This window comes from Schistocerca gregaria, chromosome 9 (assembly GCF_023897955.1).
Source record: "Schistocerca gregaria isolate iqSchGreg1 chromosome 9, iqSchGreg1.2, whole genome shotgun sequence".
NCBI classification, from domain to species: domain Eukaryota; kingdom Metazoa; phylum Arthropoda; class Insecta; order Orthoptera; family Acrididae; genus Schistocerca; species Schistocerca gregaria.
Genome location: NC_064928.1, coordinates 36,109,264 through 36,135,789, shown reverse-complemented (window position 1 = coordinate 36,135,789; position 26,526 = coordinate 36,109,264).

Here is a 26,526-nt window from a genome sequence, read left to right as displayed (position 1 = left end):
CGATATGACACTAGTTGTGTATCTTAAGTGAGTAATCGTAATGCCAGCCAGGGATTACTAGCCTTTACTGATGCAGTCCTCCAGGTGACGCTGCACTAGCTACCTTGAGTGCGTCATAGCTCCTCGTCCTAATTTCGCAGCCAGTTTCACGTTTCTTGTTACTGTGGCCAGTCTGCCAGAACCGATATGACACTAGTTGTGTATCTTAAGTGAGTAATCGTAATGCCAGCCAGGGATTACTAGCCTTTACTGATGCAGTCCTCCAGGTGACGCTGCACTACCTACCTTGAGTGCGTCATAGCTCCTCGTCCTAATTTCGCAGCCAGTTTCACGTTTCTTGTTACTGTGGCCAGTCTGCCAGCACCGATATGTCACAGGTTGTGTAATCTACGAAAGTCATCGTTACTATAGCCAAGGGTTACTCGAGTCTCCTGACTCAATATTCCTGGTGACGATCATTGGCTACCTTAAGAGAGTCATAGTTACCCATCCCAGTTGCTCACGCTGTGTCTCATTTTTGTTACTGGTGCCAGACTGCCAGAACGGATTTGTCACCAGTTGTGAACCGTAAGAAAGTCATTGTTACTATTGCAAGGCGTTCCTCGAGTTATCTGAGTCAATACTCCAGGTATTGAGTCATTGGCCTATTACGAGAGTCATAGTTACTCGTCACAGTTGCTCACCCAGATTCATATATTTTGTTACTGTGGCCAGTCTGCCAGAACCGATATGTCACTAGTTGTGTATCTTAAGTGAGTCACCGTTATGCCTGCCAGGGATTACTAGCCTTTACTGATGCAGTCCTCCAGGTGACGCTGCACTAGCTACCTTGAGTGCGTCATAGCTCCTCGCCCTAATTTCGCAGCCAGTTTCACGTTTCTTGTTACTGTGGCGTCTGCCAGAAGCGATACGACACTAGTTGTGTGTCATATGAGAGTCATAGTCACTCCTTTCAGAGTGTACTCCACCTGGTGACGAATCGTCGGTTACCTCAGAAGGGTTATAGATATTCCTGTCGGTTGACCACCCAAATTAAAATACATTGTAACTGTGGCCAGTCTGCCAGCATCGATATGTCACAGGTTGTGTAATCTACGAAAGTCATCGTTCTATAACCAAGGGTTACTCGAAATTCCTGATTCAATATTCCTGGTGACGATCATTGGCTACCTTAAGAGAGTCATAGTTACCCATCCCAGTTGCTCACGCTGTGTCTCATTTTTGTTACTGGTGCCAGACTGCCAGAACGGATTTGTCACCAGTTGTGATCCGTAAGAAAGTCATTGTTACTATTGCAAGGCGTTCCTCGAGTTATCTGAGTCAATACTCCAGGTATTGAGTCATTGGCCTATTACGAGAGTCATAGTTACTCGTCACAGTTGCTCACCCAGATTCATATATTTTGTTACTGTGGCCAGTCTGCCAGAACCGATATGACACTAGTTGTGTATCTTCAGTGAGTAATCGTAATGCCAGCCAGGGATTACTAGCTTTTACTGATGCCGTCCTCCAGGTGACGCTGCACTAGCTACCTTGAGTGCGTCATAGCTCCTCGTCCTAATTTCGCAGCCAGTTTCACGTTTCTTGTTACTGTGGCCAGTCTGCCAGCACCGATATGTCACAGGTTGTGTAATCTACGAAAGTCATCGTTACTATAGCCAAGGGTTACTCGAGTTTCCTGACTCAATATTCCTGGTGACGATCATTGGCTACCTTAAGAGAGTCATAGTTACCCATCCCAGTTGCTCAGGCTGTGTCTCATTTTTGTTACTGGTGCCAGACTGCCAGAACGGATTTGTCACCAGTTGTGAACCGTAAGAAAGTCATTGTTACTATTGCAAGGCGTTCCTCGAATTATCTGAGTCAATACTCCAGGTATTGAGTCATTGGCCTATTACGAGAGTCATAGTTACTCGTCACAGTTGCTCACCCAGATTCATATATTTTGTTACTGTGGCCAGTCTGCCAGAACCGATATGTCACTAGTTGTGTATCTTAAGTGAGTCACCGTTATGCCTGCCAGGGATTACTAGCCTTTACTGATGCAGTCCTCCAGGTGACGCTGCACTAGCTACCTTGAGTGCGTCATAGCTCCTCGCCCTAATTTCGCAGCCAGTTTCACGTTTCTTGTTACTGTGGCGTCTGCCAGAAGCGATACGACACTAGTTGTGTGTCATATGAGAGTCATAGTCACTCCTTTCAGAGTGTACTCCACCTGGTGACGAATCGTCGGTTACCTCAGAAGGGTTATAGATATTCCTGTCGGTTGACCACCCAAATTAAAATACATTGTAACTGTGGCCAGTCTGCCAGCATCGATATGTCACAGGTTGTGTAATCTACGAAAGTCATCGTTCTCTAACCAAGGGTTACTCGAAATTCCTGATTCAATATTCCTGGTGACGATCATTGGCTACCTTAAGAGAGTCATAGTTACCCATCCCAGTTGCTCACGCTGTGTCTCATTTTTGTTACTGGTGCCAGACTGCCAGAACGGATTTGTCACCAGTTGTGATCCGTAAGAAAGTCATTGTTACTATTGCAAGGCGTTCCTCGAGTTATCTGAGTCAATACTCCAGGTATTGAGTCATTGGCCTATTACGAGAGTCATAGTTACTCGTCACAGTTGCTCACCCAGATTCATATATTTTGTTACTGTGGCCAGTCTGCCAGAACCGATATGACACTAGTTGTGTATCTTCAGTGAGTAATCGTAATGCCAGCCAGGGATTACTAGCTTTTACTGATGCCGTCCTCCAGGTGACGCTGCACTAGCTACCTTGAGAGCGTCATAGCTCCTCGTCCTAATTTCGCAGCCAGTTTCACGTTTCTTGTTACTGTGGCCAGTCTGCCAGCACCGATATGTCACAGGTTGTGTAATCTACGAAAGTCATCGTTACTATAGCCAAGGGTTACTCGAGTTTCCTGACTCAATATTCCTGGTGACGATCATTGGCTACCTTATGAGAGTCATAATTACCCATCCCAGTTGCTCACGCTGTGCCTCATTTTTGTTACTGGTGCCAGACTGCCAGAACGGATTTGTCACCAGTTGTGAACCGTAAGAAAGTCATTGTTACTATTGCAAGGCGTTCCTCGAGTTATCTGAGTCAATACTCCAGGTATTGAGTCATTGGCCTATTACGAGAGTCATAGTTACTCGTCACAGTTGCTCACCCAGATTCATATATTTTGTTACTGTGGCCAGTCTGCCAGAACCGATATGTCACTAGTTGTGTATCTTAAGTGAGTCACCGTTATGCCTGCCAGGGATTACTAGCCTTTACTGATGCAGTCCTCCAGGTCATGCTGCACTAGCTACCTTGAGTGCGTCATAGCTCCTCGTCCTAATTTCGCAGCCAGTTTCACGTTTCTTGTTACTGTGGCCAGTCTGCCAGCACCGATATGTCACAGGTTGTGTAATCTACGAAAGTCATCGTTACTATAGCCAAGGGTTACTCGAGTTTCCTGACTCAATATTCCTGGTGACGATCATTGGCTACCTTAAGAGAGTCATAGTTACCCATCCCAGTTGCTCACGCTGTGTCTCATTTTTGTTACTGGTGCCAGACTGCTAGAACGGATTTGTCACCAGTTGTGAACCGTAAGAAAGTCATTGTTACTATTGCAAGGCGTTCCTTGAATTATCTGAGTCAATACTCCAGGTATTGAGTCATTGGCCTATTACGAGAGTCATAGTTACTCGTCACAGTTGCTCACCCAGATTCATATATTTTGTTACTGTGGCCAGTCTGCCAGAACCGATATGTCACTAGTTGTGTATCTTAAGTGAGTCACCATTATGCCTGCCAGGGATTACTAGCCTTTACTGATGCAGTCCTCTAGGTGACGCTGCACTAGCTACCTTGAGTGCGTCATAGCTCCTCGTCCTAATTTCGCAGCCAGTTTCACGTTTCTTGTTACTGTGGCGTCTGCCAGAAGCGATACAACACTAGTTGTGTGTCATATGAGAGTCATAGTCACTCCTTTCAGAGTGTACTCCACCTGGTGACGAATCGTCGGTTGCCTCAGAAGGGTAATAGATATTCCTGTCGGTTGACCACCCAAATTAAAATACATTGTAACTGTGGCCAGTCTGCCAGCATCGATATGTCACAGGTTGTGTAATCTACGAAAGTCATCGTTCTATAACCAAGGGTTACTCGAAATTCCTGATTCAATATTCCTGGTGACGATCATTGGCTACCTTAAGAGAGTCATAGTTACCCATCCCAGTTGCTCACGCTGTGTCTCATTTTTGTTAGTGGTGCCAGACTGCCAGAACGGATTTGTCACCAGTTGTGAACCGTAAGAAAGTCATTGTTACCATTGCAAGGCGTTCCTCGAGTTATCTGAGTCAATACTCCAGGTATTGAGTCATTGGCCTATTACGAGAGTCATAGTTACTCGTCACAGTTGCTCACCCAGATTCATATATTTTGTTACTGTGGCCAGTCTGCCAGAACCGATATGACACTAGTTGTGTATCTTAAGTGAGTAATCGTAATGCCAGCCAGGGATTACTAGCCTTTACTGATGCAGTCCTCCAGGTGACGCTGCACTAGCTACCTTGAGTGCGTCATAGCTCCTCGTCCTAATTTCGCAGCCAGTTTCACGTTTCTTGTTACTGTGGCCAGTCTGCCAGAACCGATATGACACTAGTTGTGTATCTTAAGTGAGTAATCGTAATGCCAGCCAGGGATTACTAGCCTTTACTGATGCAGTCCTCCAGGTGACGCTGCACTAGCTACCTTGAGTGCGTCATAGCTCCTCGTCCTAATTTCGCAGCCAGTTTCACGTTTCTTGTTACTGTGGCCAGTCTGCCAGCACCGATATGTCACAGGTTGTGTAATCTACGAAAGTCATCGTTACTATAGCCAAGGGTTACTCGAGTCTCCTGACTCAATATTCCTGGTGACGATCATTGGCTACCTTAAGAGAGTCATAGTTACCCATCCCAGTTGCTCACGCTGTGTCTCATTTTTGTTACTGGTGCCAGACTGCCAGAACGGATTTGTCACCAGTTGTGAACCGTAAGAAAGTCATTGTTACTATTGCAAGGCGTTCCTCGAGTTATCTGAGTCAATACTCCAGGTATTGAGTCATTGGCCTATTACGAGAGTCGTAGTTACTCGTCACAGTTGCTCACCCAGATTCATATATTTTGTTACTGTGGCCAGTCTGCCAGAACCGATATGTCACTAGTTGTGTATCTTAAGTGAGTCACCGTTATGCCTGCCAGGGATTACTAGCCTTTACTGATGCAGTCCTCCAGGTGTCACCGCACTTGCTACCTTGAGTGCGTCATAGCTCCTCGTCCTAATTTCGCAGCCAGTTTCATGTTTCTTGTTACGTGGCGTCTGCCAGAAGCGATACGACACTAGTTGTGTGTCATATGAGAGTCATAGTCACTCCTTTCAGAGTGTACTCGACCTGGTGACGAATCGTCGGTTACCTCAGAAGGGTAATAGATATTCCTGTCGGTTGACCACCCAAATTAAAATACATTGTAACTGTGGCCAGTCTGCCAGCATCGATATGTCGCAGGTTGTGTAATCTACGAAAGTCATCGTTCTATAACCAAGGGTTACTCGCAATTCCTGATTCAATATTCCTGGTGACGATCATTGGCTACCTTAAGAGAGTCATAGTTACCCATCCCAGTTGCTCACGCTGTGTCTCATTTTTGTTAGTGGTGCCAGACTGCCAGAACGGATTTGTCACCAGTTGTGAACCGTAAGAAAGTCATTGTTACTATTGCAAGGCGTTCCTCGAGTTATCTGAGTCAATACTCCAGGTATTGAGTCATTGGCCTATTACGAGAGTCATAGTTACTCGTCACAGTTGCTCACCCAGATTCATATATTTTGTTACTGTGGCCAGTCTGCCAGAACCGATATGACACTAGTTGTGTATCTTAAGTGAGTAATCGTAATGCCAGCCAGGGATTACTAGCCTTTACTGATGCAGTCCTCCAGGTGCTGCTGCACTAGCTACCTTGAGTGCGTCATAGCTCCTCGTCCTAATTTCGCAGCCAGTTTCACGTTTCTTGTTACTGTGGCCAGTCTGCCAGAACCGATATGACACTAGTTGTGTATCTTAAGTGAGTAATCGTAATGCCAGCCAGGGATTACTAGCCTTTACTGATGCAGTCCTCCAGGTGACGCTGCACTAGCTACCTTGAGTGCGTCATAGCTCCTCGTCCTAATTTCGCAGCCAGTTTCACGTTTCTTGTTACTGTGGCCAGTCTGCCAGCACCGATATGTCACAGGTTGTGTAATCTACGAAAGTCATCGTTACTATAGCCAAGGGTTACTCGAGTCTCCTGACTCAATATTCCTGGTGACGATCATTGGCTACCTTAAGAGAGTCATAGTTACCCATCCCAGTTGCTCACGCTGTGTCTCATTTTTGTTACTGGTGCCAGACTGCCAGAACGGATTTGTCACCAGTTGTGAACCGTAAGAAAGTCATTGTTACTATTGCAAGGCGTTCCTCGAGTTATCTGAGTCAATACTCCAGGTATTGAGTCATTGGCCTATTACGAGAGTCGTAGTTACTCGTCACAGTTGCTCACCCAGATTCATATATTTTGTTACTGTGGCCAGTCTGCCAGAACCGATATGTCACTAGTTGTGTATCTTAAGTGAGTCACCGTTATGCCTGCCAGGGATTACTAGCCTTTACTGATGCAGTCCTCCAGGTGTCACCGCACTTGCTACCTTGAGTGCGTCATAGCTCCTCGTCCTAATTTCGCAGCCAGTTTCACGTTTCTTGTTACGTGGCGTCTGCCAGAAGCGATACGACACTAGTTGTGTGTCATATGAGAGTCATAGTCACTCCTTTCAGAGTGTACTCGACCTGGTGACGAATCGTCGGTTACCTCAGAAGGGTAATAGATATTCCTGTCGGTTGACCACCCAAATTAAAATACATTGTAACTGTGGCCAGTCTGCCAGCATCGATATGTCGCAGGTTGTGTAATCTACGAAAGTCATCGTTCTATAACCAAGGGTTACTCGCAATTCCTGATTCAATATTCCTGGTGACGATCATTGGCTACCTTAAGAGAGTCATAGTTACCCATCCCAGTTGCTCACGCTGTGTCTCATTTTTGTTACTGGTGCCAGACTGCCAGAACGGATTTGTCACCAGTTGTGAACCGTAAGAAAGTCATTGTTACTATTGCAAGGCGTTCCTCGAGTTATCTGAGTCAATACTCCAGGTATTGAGTCATTGGCCTATTACGAGAGTCATAGTTACTCGTCACAGTTGCTCACCCAGATTCATATATTTTGTTACTGTGGCCAGTCTGCCAGAACCGATATGACACTAGTTGTGTATCTTAAGTGAGTCATCGTAATGCCTGCCATTGATTACTAGCCTTTACTGATGCAGTCCTCCAGGTGACGCTGCACTAGCTACCTTGAGTGCGTCATAGCTCCTCGTCCTAATTTCGCAGCCAGTTTCTAGTTTCTTGTTACTGTGGCCAGTCTGCCAGCACCGATATGTCACAGGTTGTGTAATCTACGAAAGTCATCGTTCTATAACCAAGGGTTACTCGAAATTCCTGATTCAATATTCCTGGTGACGATCATTGGCTACCTTAAGAGAGTCATAGTTACCCATCCCAGTTGCTCACGCTGTGTCTCATTTTTGTTAGTGGTGCCAGACTGCCAGAACGGATTTGTCACCAGTTGTGAACCGTAAGAAAGTCATTGTTACTATTGCAAGGCGTTCCTCGAGTTATCTGAGTCAATACTCCAGGTATTGAGTCATTGGCCTATTACGAGAGTCATAGTTACTCGTCACAGTTGCTCACCCAGATTCATATATTTTGTTACTGTGGCCAGTCTGCCAGAACCGATATGACACTAGTTGTGTATCTTAAGTGAGTAATCGTAATGCCAGCCAGGGATTACTAGCCTTTACTGATGCAGTCCTCCAGGTGACGCTGCACTAGCTACCTTGAGTGCGTCATAGCTCCTCGTCCTAATTTCGCAGCCAGTTTCACGTTTCTTGTTACTGTGGCCAGTCTGCCAGAACCGATATGACACTAGTTGTGTATCTTAAGTGAGTAATCGTAATGCCAGCCAGGGATTACTAGCCTTTACTGATGCAGTCCTCCAGGTGACGCTGCACTAGCTACCTTGAGTGCGTCATAGCTCCTCGTCCTAATTTCGCAGCCAGTTTCACGTTTCTTGTTACTGTGGCCAGTCTGCCAGCACCGATATGTCACAGGTTGTGTAATCTACGAAAGTCATCGTTACTATAGCCAAGGGTTACTCGAGTCTCCTGACTCAATATTCCTGGTGACGATCATTGGCTACCTTAAGAGAGTCATAGTTACCCATCCCAGTTGCTCACGCTGTGTCTCATTTTTGTTACTGGTGCCAGACTGCCAGAACGGATTTGTCACCAGTTGTGAACCGTAAGAAAGTCATTGTCACTATTGCAAGGCGTTCCTCGAGTTATCTGAGTCAATACTCCAGGTATTGAGTCATTGGCCTATTACGAGAGTCATAGTTACTCGTCACAGTTGCTCACCCAGATTCATATATTTTGTTACTGTGGCCAGTCTGCCAGAACCGATATGTCACTAGTTGTGTATCTTAAGTGAGTCACCGTTATGCCTGCCAGGGATTACTAGCCTTTACTGATGCAGTCCTCCAGGTGTCACCGCACTTGCTACCTTGAGTGCGTCATAGCTCCTCGTCCTAATTTCGCAGCCAGTTTCACGTTTCTTGTTACGTGGCGTCTGCCAGAAGCGATACGACACTAGTTGTGTGTCATATGAGAGTCATAGTCACTCCTTTCAGAGTGTACTCCACCTGGTGACGAATCGTCGGTTGCCTCAGAAGGGTAATAGATATTCCTGTCGGTTGACCACCCAAATTAAAATACATTGTAACTGTGGCCAGTCTGCCAGCATCGATATGTCACAGGTTGTGTAATCTACGAAAGTCATCGTTCTATAACCAAGGGTTACTCGAAATTCCTGATTCAATATTCCTGGTGACGATCATTGGCTACCTTAAGAGAGTCATAGTTACCCATCCCAGTTGCTCACGCTGTGTCTCATTTTTATTAGTGGTGCCAGACTGCCAGAACGGATTTGTCACCAGTTGTGAACCGTAAGAAAGTCATTGTTACTATTGCAAGGCGTTCCTCGAGTTATCTGAGTCAATACTCCAGGTATTGAGTCATTGGCCTATTACGAGAGTCATAGTTACTCGTCACAGTTGCTCACCCAGTTTCATATATTTTGTTACTGTGGCCAGTCTGCCAGAACCGATATGACACTAGTTGTGTATCTTAAGTGAGTAATCGTAATGCCAGCCAGGGATTACTAGCCTTTACTGATGCAGTCCTCCAGGTGACGCTGCACTAGCTACCTTGAGTGCGTCATAGCTCCTCGTCCTAATTTCGCAGCCAGTTTCACGTTTCTTGTTACTGTGGCCAGTCTGCCAGAACCGATATGACACTAGTTGTGTATCTTAAGTGAGTAATCGTAATGCCAGCCAGGGATTACTAGCCTTTACTGATGCAGTCCTCCAGGTGACGCTGCACTAGCTACCTTGAGTGCGTCATAGCTCCTCGTCCTAATTTCGCAGCCAGTTTCACGTTTCTTGTTACTGTGGCCAGTCTGCCAGCACCGATATGTCACAGGTTGTGTAATCTACGAAAGTCATCGTTACTATAGCCAAGGGTTACTCGAGTCTCCTGACTCAATATTCCTGGTGACGATCATTGGCTACCTTAAGAGAGTCATAGTTACCCATCCCAGTTGCTCACGCTGTGTCTCATTTTTGTTACTGGTGCCAGACTGCCAGAACGGATTTGTCACCAGTTGTGAACCGTAAGAAAGTCATTGTTACTATTGCAAGGCGTTCCTCGAGTTATCTGAGTCAATACTCCAGGTATTGAGTCATTGGCCTATTACGAGAGTCATAGTTACTCGTCACAGTTGCTCACCCAGATTCATATATTTTGTTACTGTGGCCAGTCTGCCAGAACCGATATGTCACTAGTTGTGTATCTTAAGTGAGTCACCGTTATGCCTGCCAGGGATTACTAGCCTTTACTGATGCAGTCCTCCAGGTGTCACCGCACTTGCTACCTTGAGTGCGTCATAGCTCCTCGTCCTAATTTCGCAGCCAGTTTCACGTTTCTTGTTACGTGGCGTCTGCCAGAAGCGATACGACACTAGTTGTGTGTCATATGAGAGTCATAGTCACTCCTTTCAGAGTGTACTCCACCTGGTGACGAATCGTCGGTTACCTCAGAAGGGTAATAGATATTCCTGTCGGTTGACCACCCAAATTAATATACATTGTAACTGTGGCCAGTCTGCCAGCATCGATATGTCGCAGGTTGTGTAATCTACGAAAGTCATCGTTCTATAACCAAGGGTTACTCGAAATTCCTGATTCAATATTCCTGGTGACGATCATTGGCTACCTTAAGAGAGTCATAGTTACCCATCCCAGTTGCTCACGCTGTGTCTCATTTTTGTTACTGGTGCCAGACTGCCAGAACGGATTTGTCACCAGTTGTGAACCGTAAGAAAGTCATTGTTACTATTGCAAGGCGTTCCTCGAGTTATCTGAGTCAATACTCCAGGTATTGAGTCATTGGCCTATTACGAGAGTCATAGTTACTCGTCACAGTTGCTCACCCAGATTCATATATTTTGTTACTGTGGCCAGTCTGCCAGAACCGATATGACACTAGTTGTGTATCTTAAGTGAGTCATCGTAATGCCTGCCATTGATTACTAGCCTTTACTGATGCAGTCCTCCAGGTGACGCTGCACTAGCTACCTTGAGTGCGTCATAGCTCCTCGTCCTAATTTCGCAGCCAGTTTCTAGTTTCTTGTTACTGTGGCCAGTCTGCCAGCACCGATATGTCACAGGTTGTGTAATCTACGAAAGTCATCGTTACTATAGCCAAGGGTTACTCGAGTTTCCTGACTCAATATTCCTGGTGACGATCATTGGCTACCTTAAGAGAGTCATAGTTACCCATCCCAGTTGCTCACGCAGTGTCTCAGTTTTGTTACTGGTGCCAGACTGCCAGAACGGATTTGTCACCAGTTGTGAACCGTAAGAAAGTCATTGTTACTATTGCAAGGCGTTCCTCGAGTTATCTGAGTCAATACTCCAGGTATTGAGTCATTGGCCTATTACGAGAGTCATAGTTACTCGTCACAGTTGCTCACCCAGATTCATATATTTTGTTACTGTGGCCAGTCTGCCAGAACCGATATGTCACTAGTTGTGTATCTTAAGTGAGTCACCGTTATGCCTGCCAGGGATTACTAGCCTTTACTGATGCAGTCCTCCAGGTGTCGCTGCACTTGCTACCTTGAGTGCGTCATAGCTCCTCGTCCTAATTTCGCAGCCAGTTTCACGTTTCTTGTTACGTGGCGTCTGCCAGAAGCGATACGACACTAGTTGTGTGTCATATGAGAGTCATAGTCACTCCTTTCAGAGTGTACTCCACCTGGTGACGAATCGTCGGTTGCCTCAGAAGGGTAATAGATATTCCTGTCGGTTGACCACCCAAATTAAAATACATTGTAACTGTGGCCAGTCTGCCAGCATCGATATGTCACAGGTTGTGTAATCTACGAAAGTCATCGTTCTATAACCAAGGGTTACTCGAAATTCCTGATTCAATATTCCTGGTGACGATCATTGGCTACCTTAAGAGAGTCATAGTTACCCATCCCAGTTGCTCACGCTGTGTCTCATTTTTATTAGTGGTGCCAGACTGCCAGAACGGATTTGTCACCAGTTGTGAACCGTAAGAAAGTCATTGTTACTATTGCAAGGCGTTCCTCGAGTTATCTGAGTCAATACTCCAGGTATTGAGTCATTGGCCTATTACGAGAGTCATAGTTACTCGTCACAGTTGCTCACCCAGTTTCATATATTTTGTTACTGTGGCCAGTCTGCCAGAACCGATATGACACTAGTTGTGTATCTTAAGTGAGTAATCGTAATGCCAGCCAGGGATTACTAGCCTTTACTGATGCAGTCCTCCAGGTGACGCTGCACTAGCTACCTTGAGTGCGTCATAGCTCCTCGTCCTAATTTCGCAGCCAGTTTCACGTTTCTTGTTACTGTGGCCAGTCTGCCAGAACCGATATGACACTAGTTGTGTATCTTAAGTGAGTAATCGTAATGCCAGCCAGGGATTACTAGCCTTTACTGATGCAGTCCTCCAGGTGACGCTGCACTAGCTACCTTGAGTGCGTCATAGCTCCTCGTCCTAATTTCGCAGCCAGTTTCACGTTTCTTGTTACTGTGGCCAGTCTGCCAGCACCGATATGTCACAGGTTGTGTAATCTACGAAAGTCATCGTTACTATAGCCAAGGGTTACTCGAGTCTCCTGACTCAATATTCCTGGTGACGATCATTGGCTACCTTAAGAGAGTCATAGTTACCCATCCCAGTTGCTCACGCTGTGTCTCATTTTTGTTACTGGTGCCAGACTGCCAGAACGGATTTGTCACCAGTTGTGAACCGTAAGAAAGTCATTGTTACTATTGCAAGGCGTTCCTCGAGTTATCTGAGTCAATACTCCAGGTATTGAGTCATTGGCCTATTACGAGAGTCATAGTTACTCGTCACAGTTGCTCACCCAGATTCATATATTTTGTTACTGTGGCCAGTCTGCCAGAACCGATATGTCACTAGTTGTGTATCTTAAGTGAGTCACCGTTATGCCTGCCAGGGATTACTAGCCTTTACTGATGCAGTCCTCCAGGTGTCACCGCACTTGCTACCTTGAGTGCGTCATAGCTCCTCGTCCTAATTTCGCAGCCAGTTTCACGTTTCTTGTTACGTGGCGTCTGCCAGAAGCGATACGACACTAGTTGTGTGTCATATGAGAGTCATAGTCACTCCTTTCAGAGTGTACTCCACCTGGTGACGAATCGTCGGTTACCTCAGAAGGGTAATAGATATTCCTGTCGGTTGACCACCCAAATTAAAATACATTGTAACTGTGGCCAGTCTGCCAGCATCGATATGTCGCAGGTTGTGTAATCTACGAAAGTCATCGTTCTATAACCAAGGGTTACTCGAAATTCCTGATTCAATATTCCTGGTGACGATCATTGGCTACCTTAAGAGAGTCATAGTTACCCATCCCAGTTGCTCACGCTGTGTCTCATTTTTGTTACTGGTGCCAGACTGCCAGAACGGATTTGTCACCAGTTGTGAACCGTAAGAAAGTCATTGTTACTATTGCAAGGCGTTCCTCGAGTTATCTGAGTCAATACTCCAGGTATTGAGTCATTGGCCTATTACGAGAGTCATAGTTACTCGTCACAGTTGCTCACCCAGATTCATATATTTTGTTACTGTGGCCAGTCTGCCAGAACCGATATGACACTAGTTGTGTATCTTAAGTGAGTCATCGTAATGCCTGCCATTGATTACTAGCCTTTACTGATGCAGTCCTCCAGGTGACGCTGCACTAGCTACCTTGAGTGCGTCATAGCTCCTCGTCCTAATTTCGCAGCCAGTTTCTAGTTTCTTGTTACTGTGGCCAGTCTGCCAGCACCGATATGTCACAGGTTGTGTAATCTACGAAAGTCATCGTTACTATAGCCAAGGGTTACTCGAGTTTCCTGACTCAATATTCCTGGTGACGATCATTGGCTACCTTAAGAGAGTCATAGTTACCCATCCCAGTTGCTCACGCAGTGTCTCAGTTTTGTTACTGGTGCCAGACTGCCAGAACGGATTTGTCACCAGTTGTGAACCGTAAGAAAGTCATTGTTACTATTGCAAGGCGTTCCTCGAGTTATCTGAGTCAATACTCCAGGTATTGAGTCATTGGCCTATTACGAGAGTCATAGTTACTCGTCACAGTTGCTCACCCAGATTCATATATTTTGTTACTGTGGCCAGTCTGCCAGAACCGATATGTCACTAGTTGTGTATCTTAAGTGAGTCACCGTTATGCCTGCCAGGGATTACTAGCCTTTACTGATGCAGTCCTCCAGGTGTCGCTGCACTTGCTACCTTGAGTGCGTCATAGCTCCTCGTCCTAATTTCGCAGCCAGTTTCACGTTTCTTGTTACGTGGCGTCTGCCAGAAGCGATACGACACTAGTTGTGTGTCATATGAGAGTCATAGTCACTCCTTTCAGAGTGTACTCCACCTGGTGACGAATCGTCGGTTGCCTCAGAAGGGTAATAGATATTCCTGTCGGTTGACCACCCAAATTAAAATACATTGTAACTGTGGCCAGTCTGCCAGCATCGATATGTCACAGGTTGTGTAATCTACGAAAGTCATCGTTCTATAACCAAGGGTTACTCGAAATTCCTGATTCAATATTCCTGGTGACGATCATTGGCTACCTTAAGAGAGTCATAGTTACCCATCCCAGTTGCTCACGCTGTGTCTCATTTTTGTTAGTGGTGCCAGACTGCCAGAACGGATTTGTCACCAGTTGTGAACCGTAAGAAAGTCATTGTTACTATTGCAAGGCGTTCCTCGAGTTATCTGAGTCAATACTCCAGGTATTGAGTCATTGGCCTATTACGAGAGTCATAGTTACTCGTCACAGTTGCTCACCCAGTTTCATATATTTAGTTACTGTGGCCAGTCTGCCAGAACCGATATGACACTAGTTGTGTATCTTAAGTGAGTAATCGTAATGCCAGCCAGGGATTACTAGCCTTTACTGATGCAGTCCTCCAGGTGACGCTGCACTAGCTACCTTGAGTGCGTCATAGCTCCTCGTCCTAATTTCGCAGCCAGTTTCACGTTTCTTGTTACTGTGGCCAGTCTGCCAGAACCGATATGACACTAGTTGTGTATCTTAAGTGAGTAATCGTAATGCCAGCCAGGGATTACTAGCCTTTACTGATGCAGTCCTCCAGGTGACGCTGCACTAGCTACCTTGAGTGCGTCATAGCTCCTCGTCCTAATTTCGCAGCCAGTTTCACGTTTCTTGTTACTGTGGCCAGTCTGCCAGCACCGATATGTCACAGGTTGTGTAATCTACGAAAGTCATCGTTACTATAGCCAAGGGTTACTCGAGTCTCCTGACTCAATATTCCTGGTGACGATCATTGGCTACCTTAAGAGAGTCATAGTTACCCATCCCAGTTGCTCACGCTGTGTCTCATTTTTGTTACTGGTGCCAGACTGCCAGAACGGATTTGTCACCAGTTGTGAACCGTAAGAAAGTCATTGTTACTATTGCAAGGCGTTCCTCGAGTTATCTGAGACAATACTCCAGGTATTGAGTCATTGGCCTATTACGAGAGTCATAGTTACTCGTCACAGTTGCTCACCCAGATTCATATATTTTGTTACTGTGGCCAGTCTGCCAGAACCGATATGTCACTAGTTGTGTATCTTAAGTGAGTCACCGTTATGCCTGCCAGGGATTACTAGCCTTTACTGATGAAGTCCTCCAGGTGTCACCGCACTTGCTACCTTGAGTGCGTCATAGCTCCTCGTCCTAATTTCGCAGCCAGTTTCACGTTTCTTGTTACGTGGCGTCTGCCAGAAGCGATACGACACTAGTTGTGTGTCATATGAGAGTCATAGTCACTCCTTTCAGAGTGTACTCCACCTGGTGACGAATCGTCGGTTACCTCAGAAGGGTAATAGATATTCCTGTCGGTTGACCACCCAAATTAAAATACATTGTAACTGTGGCCAGTCTGCCAGCATCGATATGTCGCAGGTTGTGTAATCTACGAAAGTCATCGTTCTATAACCAAGGGTTACTCGAAATTCCTGATTCAATATTCCTGGTGACGATCATTGGCTACCTTAAGAGAGTCATAGTTACCCATCCCAGTTGCTCACGCTGTGTCTCATTTTTGTTACTGGTGCCAGACTGCCAGAACGGATTTGTCACCAGTTGTGAACCGTAAGAAAGTCATTGTTACTATTGCAAGGCGTTCCTCGAGTTATCTGAGTCAATACTCCAGGTATTGAGTCATTGGCCTATTACGAGAGTCATAGTTACTCGTCACAGTTGCTCACCCAGATTCATATATTTTGTTACTGTGGCCAGTCTGCCAGAACCGATATGACACTAGTTGTGTATCTTAAGTGAGTAATCGTAATGCCAGCCAGGGATTACTAGCCTTTACTGATGCAGTCCTTCAGGTGACGCTGCACTAGCTACCTTGAGTGCGTCATAGCTCCTCGTCCTAATTTCGCAGCCAGTTTCACGTTTCTTGTTACTGTGGCCAGTCTGCCAGAACCGATATGACACTAGTTGTGTATCTTAAGTGAGTAATCGTAATGCCAGCCAGGGATTACTAGCCTTTACTGATGCAGTCCTCCAGGTGACGCTGCACTAGCTACCTTGAGTGCGTCATAGCTCCTCGTCCTAATTTCGCAGCCAGTTTCACGTTTCTTGTTACTGTGGCCAGTCTGCCAGCACCGATATGTCACAGGTTGTGTAATCTACGAAAGTCATCGTTACTATAGCCAAGGGTTACTCGAGTCTCCTGACTCAATATTCCTGGTGACGATCATTGGCTACCTTAAGAGAGTCATAGTTACCCATCCCAGTTGCTCACGCTGTGTCTCATTTTTGTTACTGGTGCCAGACTGCCAGAACGGATTTGTCACCAGTTGTGAACCGTAAGAAAGTCATTGTTACTATTGCAAGGCGTTCCTCGAGTTATCTGAGTCAATACTCCAGGTATTGAGTCATTGGCCTATTACGAGAGTCATAGTTACTCGTCACAGTTGCTCACCCAGATTCATATATTTTGTTACTGTGGCCAGTCTGCCAGAACCGATATGTCACTAGTTGTGTATCTTAAGTGAGTCACCGTTATGCCTGCCAGGGATTACTAGCCTTTACTGATGCAGTCCTCCAGGTGTCACCGCACTTGCTACCTTGAGTGCGTCATAGCTCCTCGTCCTAATTTCGCAGCCAGTTTCACGTTTCTTGTTACGTGGCGTCTGCCAGAAGCGATACGACACTAGTTGTGTGTCATATGAGAGTCATAGTCACTCCTTTCAGAGTGTACTCCACCTGGTGACGAATCGTCGGTTACCTCAGAAGGGTAATAGATATTCCTGTCGGTTGACCACCCAAATTAAAATACATTGTAACTGTGGCCAGTCTGCCAGCATCGATATGTCGCAGGTTGTGTAATCTACGAAAGTCATCGTTCTATAACCAAGGGTTACTCGAAATTCCTGATTCAATATTCCTGGTGACGATCATTGGCTACCTTAAGAGAGTCATAGTTACCCATCCCAGTTGCTCACGCTGTGTCTCATTTTTGTTACTGGTGCCAGACTGCCAGAACGGATTTGTCACCAGTTGTGAACCGTATGAAAGTCATTGTTACTATTGCAAGGCGTTCCTCGAGTTATCTGAGTCAATACTCCAGGTATTGAGTCATTGGCCTATTACGAGAGTCATAGTTACTCGTCACAGTTGCTCACCCAGATTCATATATTTTGTTACTGTGGCCAGTCTGCCAGAACCGATATGACACTAGTTGTGTATCTTAAGTGAGTCATCGTAATGCCTGCCATTGATTACTAGCCTTTACTGATGCAGTCCTCCAGGTGACGCTGCACTAGCTACCTTGAGTGCGTCATAGCTCCTCGTCCTAATTTCGCAGCCAGTTTCTAGTTTCTTGTTACTGTGGCCAGTCTGCCAGCACCGATATGTCACAGGTTGTGTAATCTACGAAAGTCATCGTTACTATAGCCAAGGGTTACTCGAGTTTCCTGACTCAATATTCCTGGTGACGATCATTGGCTACCTTAAGAGAGTCATAGTTACCCATCCCAGTTGCTCACGCAGTGTCTCAGTTTTGTTACTGGTGCCAGACTGCCAGAACGGATTTGTCACCAGTTGTGAACCGTAAGAAAGTCATTGTTACTATTGCAAGGCGTTCCTCGAGTTATCTGAGTCAATACTCCAGGTATTGAGTCATTGGCCTATTACGAGAGTCATAGTTACTCGTCACAGTTGCTCACCCAGATTCATATATTTTGTTACTGTGGCCAGTCTGCCAGAACCGATATGTCACTAGTTGTGTATCTTAAGTGAGTCACCGTTATGCCTGCCAGGGATTACTAGCCTTTACTGATGCAGTCCTCCAGGTGTCGCTGCACTTGCTACCTTGAGTGCGTCATAGCTCCTCGTCCTAATTTCGCAGCCAGTTTCACGTTTCTTGTTACGTGGCGTCTGCCAGAAGCGATACGACACTAGTTGTGTGTCATATGAGAGTCATAGTCACTCCTTTCAGAGTGTACTCCACCTGGTGACGAATCGTCGGTTGCCTCAGAAGGGTAATAGATATTCCTGTCGGTTGACCACCCAAATTAAAATACATTGTAACTGTGGCCAGTCTGCCAGCATCGATATGTCACAGGTTGTGTAATCTACGAAAGTCATCGTTCTATAACCAAGGGTTACTCGAAATTCCTGATTCAATATTCCTGGTGACGATCATTGGCTACCTTAAGAGAGTCATAGTTACCCATCCCAGTTGCTCACGCTGTGTCTCATTTTTGTTAGTGGTGCCAGACTGCCAGAACGGATTTGTCACCAGTTGTGAACCGTAAGAAAGTCATTGTTACTATTGCAAGGCGTTCCTCGAGTTATCTGAGTCAATACTCCAGGTATTGAGTCATTGGCCTATTACGAGAGTCATAGTTACTCGTCACAGTTGCTCACCCAGTTTCATATATTTTGTTACTGTGGCCAGTCTGCCAGAACCGATATGACACTAGTTGTGTATCTTAAGTGAGTAATCGTAATGCCAGCCAGGGATTACTAGCCTTTACTGATGCAGTCCTCCAGGTGACGCTGCACTAGCTACCTTGAGTGCGTCATAGCTCCTCGTCCTAATTTCGCAGCCAGTTTCACGTTTCTTGTTACTGTGGCCAGTCTGCCAGAACCGATATGACACTAGTTGTGTATCTTAAGTGAGTAATCGTAATGCCAGCCAGGGATTACTAGCCTTTACTGATGCAGTCCTCCAGGTGACGCTGCACTAGCTACCTTGAGTGCGTCATAGCTCCTCGTCCTAATTTCGCAGCCAGTTTCACGTTTCTTGTTACTGTGGCCAGTCTGCCAGCACCGATATGTCACAGGTTGTGTAATCTACGAAAGTCATCGTTACTATAGCCAAGGGTTACTCGAGTCTCCTGACTCAATATTCCTGGTGACGATCATTGGCTACCTTAAGAGAGTCATAGTTACCCATCCCAGTTGCTCACGCTGTGTCTCATTTTTGTTACTGGTGCCAGACTGCCAGAACGGATTTGTCACCAGTTGTGAACCGTAAGAAAGTCATTGTTACTATTGCAAGGCGTTCCTCGAGTTATCTGAGACAATACTCCAGGTATTGAGTCATTGGCCTATTACGAGAGTCATAGTTACTCGTCACAGTTGCTCACCCAGATTCATATATTTTGTTACTGTGGCCAGTCTGCCAGAACCGATATGTCACTAGTTGTGTATCTTAAGTGAGTCACCGTTATGCCTGCCAGGGATTACTAGCCTTTACTGATGAAGTCCTCCAGGTGTCACCGCACTTGCTACCTTGAGTGCGTCATAGCTCCTCGTCCTAATTTCGCAGCCAGTTTCACGTTTCTTGTTACGTGGCGTCTGCCAGAAGCGATACGACACTAGTTGTGTGTCATATGAGAGTCATAGTCACTCCTTTCAGAGTGTACTCCACCTGGTGACGAATCGTCGGTTACCTCAGAAGGGTAATAGATATTCCTGTCGGTTGACCACCCAAATTAAAATACATTGTAACTGTGGCCAGTCTGCCAGCATCGATATGTCGCAGGTTGTGTAATCTACGAAAGTCATCGTTCTATAACCAAGGGTTACTCGAAATTCCTGATTCAATATTCCTGGTGACGATCATTGGCTACCTTAAGAGAGTCATAGTTACCCATCCCAGTTGCTCACGCTGTGTCTCATTTTTGTTACTGGTGCCAGACTGCCAGAACGGATTTGTCACCAGTTGTGAACCGTAAGAAAGTCATTGTTACTATTGCAAGGCGTTCCTCGAGTTATCTGAGTCAATACTCCAGGTATTGAGTCATTGGCCTATTACGAGAGTCATAGTTACTCGTCACAGTTGCTCACCCAGATTCATATATTTTGTTACTGTGGCCAGTCTGCCAGAACCGATATGACACTAGTTGTGTATCTTAAGTGAGTAATCGTAATGCCAGCCAGGGATTACTAGCCTTTACTGATGCAGTCCTTCAGGTGACGCTGCACTAGCTACCTTGAGTGCGTCATAGCACCTCGTCCTAATTTCGCAGCCAGTTTCACGTTTCTTGTTACTGTGGCCAGTCTGCCAGCACCGATATGTCACAGGTTGTGTAATCTACGAAAGTCATCGTTACTATAGCCAAGGGTTACTCGAGTCTCCTGACTCAATATTCCTGGTGACGATCATTGGCTACCTTAAGAGAGTCATAGTTACCCATCCCAGTTGCTCACGCTGTGTCTCATTTTTGTTACTGGTGCCAGACTGCCAGAACGGATTTGTCACCAGTTGTGAACCGTAAGAAAGTCATTGTTACTATTGCAAGGCGTTCCTCGAGTTATCTGAGACAATACTCCAGGTATTGAGTCATTGGCCTATTACGAGAGTCATAGTTACTCGTCACAGTTGCTCACCCAGATTCATATATTTTGTTACTGTGGCCAGTCTGCCAGAACCGATATGTCACTAGTTGTGTATCTTAAGTGAGTCACCGTTATGCCTGCCAGGGATTACTAGCCTTTACTGATGAAGTCCTCCAGGTGTCACCGCACTTGCTACCTTGAGTGCGTCATAGCTCCTCGTCCTAATTTCGCAGCCAGTTTCACGTTTCTTGTTACGTGGCGTCTGCCAGAAGCGATACGACACTAGTTGTGTGTCATATGAGAGTCATAGTCACTCCTTTCAGAGTGTACTCCACCTGGTGACGAATCGTCGGTTACCTCAGAAGGGTAATAGATATTCCTGTCGGTTGACCACCCAAATTAAAATACATTGTAACTGTGGCCAGTCTGCCAGCATCGATATGTCGCAGGTTGTGTAATCTACGAAAGTCATCGTTCTATAACCAAGGGTTACTCGAAATTCCTGATTCAATATTCCTGGTGACGATCATTGGCTACCTTAAGAGAGTCATAGTTACCCATCCCAGTTGCTCACGCTGTGTCTCATTTTTGTTACTGGTGCCAGACTGCCAGAACGGATTTGTCACCAGTTGTGAACCGTAAGAAAGTCATTGTTACTATTGCAAGGCGTTCCTCGAGTTATCTGAGTCAATACTCCAGGTATTGAGTCATTGGCCTATTACGAGAGTCATAGTTACTCGTCACAGTTGCTCACCCAGATTCATATATTTTGTTACTGTGGCCAGTCTGCCAGAACCGATATGACACTAGTTGTGTATCTTAAGTGAGTAATCGTAATGCCAGCCAGGGATTACTAGCCTTTACTGATGCAGTCCTTCAGGTGACGCTGCACTAGCTACCTTGAGTGCGTCATAGCACCTCGTCCTAATTTCGCAGCCAGTTTCACGTTTCTTGTTACTGTGGCCAGTCTGCCAGCACCGATATGTCACAGGTTGTGTAATCTACGAAAGTCATCGTTACTATAGCCAAGGGTTACTCGAGTCTCCTGACTCAATATTCCTGGTGACGATCATTGGCTACCTTAAGAGAGTCATAGTTACCCATCCCAGTTGCTCACGCTGTGTCTCATTTTTGTTACTGGTGCCAGACTGCCAGAACGGATTTGTCACCAGTTGTGAACCGTAAGAAAGTCATTGTTACTATTGCAAGGCGTTCCTCGAGTTATCTGAGTCAATACTCCAGGTATTGAGTCATTGGCCTATTACGAGAGTCATAGTTACTCGTCACAGTTGCTCACCCAGATTCATATATTTTGTTACTGTGGCCAGTCTGCCAGAACCGATATGTCACTAGTTGTGTATCTTAAGTGAGTCACCGTTATGCCTGCCAGGGATTACTAGCCTTTACTGATGCAGTCCTCCAGGTGTCACCGCACTTGCTACCTTGAGTGCCTCATAGCTCCTCGTCCTAATTTCGCAGCCAGTTTCACGTTTCTTGTTACGTGGCGTCTGCCAGAAGCGATACGACACTAGTTGTGTGTCATATGAGAGTCATAGTCACTCCTTTCAGAGTGTACTCCACCTGGTGACGAATCGTCGGTTACCTCAGAAGGGTAATAGATATTCCTGTCGGTTGACCACCCAAATTAAAATACATTGTAACTGTGGCCAGTCTGCCAGCATCGATATGTCGCAGGTTGTGTAATCTACGAAAGTCATCGTTCTATAACCAAGGGTTACTCGAAATTCCTGATTCAATATTCCTGGTGACGATCATTGGCTACCTTAAGAGAGTCATAGTTACCCATCCCAGTTGCTCACGCTGTGTCTCATTTTTGTTACTGGTGCCAGACTGCCAGAACGGATTTGTCACCAGTTGTGAACCGTAAGAAAGTCATTGTTACTATTGCAAGGCGTTCCTCGAGTTATCTGAGTCAATACTCCAGGTATTGAGTCATTGGCCTATTACGAGAGTCATAGTTACTCGTCACAGTTGCTCACCCAGATTCATATATTTTGTTACTGTGGTCAGTCTGCCAGAACCGATATGTCACTAGTTGTGTATCTTAAGTGTGTCACCGTTATGCCTGCCAGGGATTACTTGCCTTTACTGATGCAGTCCTCCAGGTGTCGCTGCACTTGCTACCTTGAGTGCGTCATAGCTCCTCGTCCTAATTTCGCAGCCAGTTTCACGTTTCTTGTTACGTGGCGTCTGCCAGAAGCGATACGACACTAGTTGTGTGTCATATGAGAGTCATAGTCACTCCTTTCAGAGTGTACTCCACCTGGTGACGAATCGTCGGTTGCCTCAGAAGGGTAATAGATATTCCTGTCGGTTGACCACCCAAATTGAAATACATTGTAACTGTGGCCAGTCTGCCAGCATCGATATGTCACAGGTTGTGTAATCTGCGAAAGTCATCGTTCTATAACCAAGGGTTACTCGAAATTCCTGATTCAATATTCCTGGTGACGATCATTGGCTACCTTAAGAGAGTCATAGTTACCCATCCCAGTTGCTCACGCTGTGTCTCATTTTTGTTAGTGGTGCCAGACTGCCAGAACGGATTTGTCACCAGTTGTGAACCGTAAGAAAGTCATTGTTACTATTGCAAGGCGTTCCTCGAGTTATCTGAGTCAATACTCCAGGTATTGAGTCATTGGCCTATTACGAGAGTCATAGTTACTCGTCACAGTTGCTCACCCAGTTTCATATATTTTGTTACTGTGGCCAGTCTGCCAGAACCGATATGACACTAGTTGTGTATCTTAAGTGAGTAATCGTAATGCCAGCCAGGGATTACTAGCCTTTACTGATGCAGTCCTCCAGGTGACGCTGCACTAGCTACCTTGAGTGCGTCATAGCTCCTCGTCCTAATTTCGCAGCCAGTTTCACGTTTCTTGTTACTGTGGCCAGTCTGCCAGAACCGATATGACACTAGTTGTGTATCTTAAGTGAGTAATCGTAATGCCAGCCAGGGATTACTAGCCTTTACTGATGCAGTCCTCCAGGTGACGCTGCACTAGCTACCTTGAGTGCGTCATAGCTCCTCGTCCTAATTTCGCAGCCAGTTTCACGTTTCTTGTTACTGTGGCCAGTCTGCCAGCACCGATATGTCACAGGTTGTGTAATCTACGAAAGTCATCGTTACTATAGCCAAGGGTTACTCGAGTCTCCTGACTCAATATTCCTGGTGACGATCATTGGCTACCTTAAGAGAGTCATAGTTACCCATCCCAGTTGCTCACGCTGTGTCTCATTTTTGTTAGTGGTGCCAGACTGCCAGAACGGATTTGTCACCAGTTGTGAACCGTAAGAAAGTCATTGTTACTATTGCAAGGCGTTCCTCGAGTTATCTGAGTCAATACTCCAGGTATTGAGTCATTGGCCTATTACGAGAGTCATAGTTACTCGTCACAGTTGCTCACCCAGATTCATATATTTTGTTACTGTGGCCAGTCTGCCAGAACCGATATGACACTAGTTGTGTATCTTAAGTGAGTAATCGTAATGCCAGCCAGGGATTACTAGCCTTTACTGATGCAGTCCTCCAGGTGACGCTGCACTAGCTACCTTGAGTGCGTCATAGCTCCTCGTCCTAATTTCGCAGCCAGTTTCACGTTTCTTGTTACTGTGGCCAGTCTGCCAGAACCGATATGACACTAGTTGTGTATCTTAAGTGAGTAATCGTAATGCCAGCCAGGGATTACTAGCCTTTACTGATGCAGTCCTCCAGGTGACGCTGCACTAGCTACCTTGAGTGCGTCATAGCTCCTCGTCCTAATTTCGCAGCCAGTTTCACGTTTCTTGTTACTGTGGCCAGTCTGCCAGCACCGATATGTCACAGGTTGTGTAATCTACGAAAGTCATCGTTACTATAGCCAAGGGTTACTCGAGTCTCCTGACTCAATATTCCTGGTGACGATCATTGGCTACCTTAAGAGAGTCATAGTTACCCATCCCAGTTGCTCACGCTGTGTCTCATTTTTGTTACTGGTGCCAGACTGCCAGAACGGATTTGTCACCAGTTGTGAACCGTAAGAAAGTCATTGTCACTATTGCAAGGCGTTCCTCGAGTTATCTGAGTCAATACTCCAGGTATTGAGTCATTGGCCTATTACGAGAGTCATAGTTACTCGTCACAGTTGCTCACCCAGATTCATATATTTTGTTACTGTGGCCAGTCTGCCAGAACCGATATGTCACTAGTTGTGTATCTTAAGTGAGTCACCGTTATGCCTGCCAGGGATTACTAGCCTTTACTGATGCAGTCCTCCAGGTGTCACCGCACTTGCTACCTTGAGTGCGTCATAGCTCCTCGTCCTAATTTCGCAGCCAGTTTCACGTTTCTTGTTACGTGGCGTCTGCCAGAAGCGATACGACAGTAGGTGTGTGTCATATGAGAGTCATAGCCACTCCTTTCAGAGTGTACTCCACCTGGTGACGAATCGTCGGTTACCTCAGAAGGGTAATAGATATTCCTGTCGGTTGACCACCCAAATTAAAATACATTGTAACTGTGGCCAGTCTGCCAGCATCGATATGTCGCAGGTTGTGTAATCTACGAAAGTCATCGTTCTATAACCAAGGGTTACTCGAAATTCCTGATTCAATATTCCTGGTGACGATCATTGGCTACCTTAAGAGAGTCATAGTTACCCATCCCAGTTGCTCACGCTGTGTCTCATTTTTGTTACTGGTGCCAGACTGCCAGAACGGATTTGTCACCAGTTGTGAACCGTAAGAAAGTCATTGTTACTATTGCAAGGCGTTCCTCGAGTTATCTGAGTCAATACTCCAGGTATTGAGTCATTGGCCTATTACGAGAGTCATAGTTACTCGTCACAGTTGCTCACCCAGATTCATATATTTTGTTACTGTGGCCAGTCTGCCAGAACCGATATGACACTAGTTGTGTATCTTAAGTGAGTCATCGTAATGCCTGCCATTGATTACTAGCCTTTACTGATGCAGTCCTCCAGGTGACGCTGCACTAGCTACCTTGAGTGCGTCATAGCTCCTCGTCCTAATTTCGCAGCCAGTTTCTAGTTTCTTGTTACTGTGGCCAGTCTGCCAGCACCGATATGTCACAGGTTGTGTAATCTACGAAAGTCATCGTTACTATAGCCAAGGGTTACTCGAGTTTCCTGACTCAATATTCCTGGTGACGATCATTGGCTACCTTAAGAGAGTCATAGTTACCCATCCCAGTTGCTCACGCAGTGTCTCAGTTTTGTTACTGGTGCCAGACTGCCAGAACGGATTTGTCACCAGTTGTGAACCGTAAGAAAGTCATTGTTACTATTGCAAGGCGTTCCTCGAGTTATCTGAGTCAATACTCCAGGTATTGAGTCATTGGCCTATTACGAGAGTCATAGTTACTCGTCACAGTTGCTCACCCAGATTCATATATTTTGTTACTGTGGCCAGTCTGCCAGAACCGATATGTCACTAGTTGTGTATCTTAAGTGAGTCACCGTTATGCCTGCCAGGGATTACTAGCCTTTACTGATGCAGTCCTCCAGGTGTCGCTGCACTTGCTACCTTGAGTGCGTCATAGCTCCTCGTCCTAATTTCGCAGCCAGTTTCACGTTTCTTGTTACGTGGCGTCTGCCAGAAGCTATACGACACTAGTTGTGTGTCATATGAGAGTCATAGTCACTCCTTTCAGAGTGTACTCCACCTGGTGACGAATCGTCGGTTGCCTCAGAAGGGTAATAGATATTCCTGTCGGTTGACCACCCAAATTAAAATACATTGTAACTGTGGCCAGTCTGCCAGCATCGATATGTCACAGGTTGTGTAATCTACGAAAGTCATCGTTCTATAACCAAGGGTTACTCGAAATTCCTGATTCAATATTCCTGGTGACGATCATTGGCTACCTTAAGAGAGTCATAGTTACC